The sequence below is a fragment of the Rosa chinensis genome, chromosome 7, assembly GCF_002994745.2.
Source record: "Rosa chinensis cultivar Old Blush chromosome 7, RchiOBHm-V2, whole genome shotgun sequence".
Lineage (NCBI taxonomy): Eukaryota > Viridiplantae > Streptophyta > Magnoliopsida > Rosales > Rosaceae > Rosa > Rosa chinensis.
Window position 1 is genome coordinate 20043294 of NC_037094.1, and position 1698 is coordinate 20044991.

A 1698-nucleotide genomic window follows, 5' to 3' on the forward strand; every position below is an offset into this window, starting at 1 on the left:
TTTCTGTTTTGCGCCTCCATCTAATTCTGTACTCAACTTGATAAGCACACAATCCTTGAATCTAATGCAGATAGGACTTTGCCCAGAAGCTGCAAATCACTTGCAAGAAATGAAGGACATGCTAATTGCCATATCAAATGAACTGCTTGATGATGTCAATGAACTTTGCCTTCTTTCCTTTGCAGCTGCATTCAGGAATGACCCCGTGAGATTTGATTCAGAGGTTCATCTACATAATGAGGCAGGAGGATATGCAGAGTGGAATTCATCATCAGTTTCATCCTCTTCTACGGATAAGTTTGGTTTCTCTTCTTTTCCTGTTGAGAGAGAACCTTACATCCCAAAGTTTGTTGAAGTTAACTATACTGAAGGTTCAAATGACAAAGAGTGCAACACTTGGTTATATATCAAACTTTAGCCGATCAAATTTTTTTATAATTTAGTGCTGGTTGTCCTGTTTCAGAGCTCTTTGAAAGATGACTGTACAGATAAAAGCATAGAAAGCCTTGATGAGGGAAAGACAGTATTAATGAAGGAAGCAATTGGAGAAGAAGCAAAGGATGCATTGGTGAGATGATTGTTGTGAAAAAGAATTTACTAATGCCATATTATTGGTGAGATGATTGCGTTTTGTATATGTTATGAACTATGTTAACAAATTCCCCTGAATGGATGCAGGTTTCAATTTCGAAGACATGCAAGCTTTTGAAGTCAATCTCAAGGTTGAAAGCTTTTGAAATATTGTTATTTGTTTTCGTCTGAGAGGGAATTTGTTTTTTATTCATATTGACTGATTGAATGTGATGTGAAATCAGAACCAGAAACCGGGGTTGTTGTGGATGAGGATGGAAAACTAGAAGACAGAGTTGGAGTGGCCTTGAAATGTCTTCCAAACTATGATCCTGCTACCTGTATGTTCGAAACAGTTTAAAGCTGCAACGGAATCACCCCCCTATACAGAAAGTGTGTGCGTAGGATTGGAGCATGCACACTCTTTTTTCCAGTTTCAAAGCGCAGAGACAGAGAGAGACTACACTTTGTTAGATCGCAGGTTTTGTTCCTTGGTTTGGGTTGGACTCTAAGGGCTTCTGCTTTTTGTGTCCTTCCCCTGCTGCATTGTGTTGTTAGATTTGGTTTGGATTGGATTGTTTGTTTTATAGGATTCTCAGAAATTGGTCAGTTGTAAAAGAACTGCATTACTAGTATTGATTGTTTGTTTTTGGTTCAGAACACGTCATAATGGAAGAGAAGATGAGAATTGGAGGAGGGTTGCTTTTTGTAGTAGTGGCTGTTAAGAAAGTAAACGGCATAAGACAGGATGCTGAAAGAGAATTTGAGGTAATTCCATCCAAAACTGGTTCTGGATTCAGTTTCCTGAATCTGATTCTCTTGTTGAGGTCCTGTGTTTATGAAACCTTGTTTTGCTTTGCAGAATGAGGTGAACTGGTTGGGAAAAATTCGGCATCAAAACATCATCAAACTTTTGGGTTACTGTGTTCATGGAAAAACAAGGTTTCTTGTGTATGAAATGATGCAGAATGGCTCCTTACAAACTCAATTGTATGGTATGAACTTTCTATTGGTATCAAGTAACATAGATGGAGAAAGACATTTGCAAATGGCACAAGAAGGTTTTGTTGATGCGAAAAGATATTATATCAGCTTTTGATTCATGTGTAGCTAGCTAGGAATGCTTTC

General features: G+C 38.1%; 1 non-coding gene across 1 annotated transcript; it reads left to right on the forward strand.

The window, feature by feature from the left end:
- Nucleotides 1–459: 459 nt before the first annotated feature.
- LOC112175159 lies at nt 460–1472 on the forward strand. Its single transcript, XR_005804113.1, has 4 exons — nt 460–568; nt 679–722; nt 816–1338; nt 1433–1472. It is a non-coding gene; the product is annotated as an uncharacterized LOC112175159 (transcript).
- Nucleotides 1473–1698: the final 226 nt, after the last annotated feature.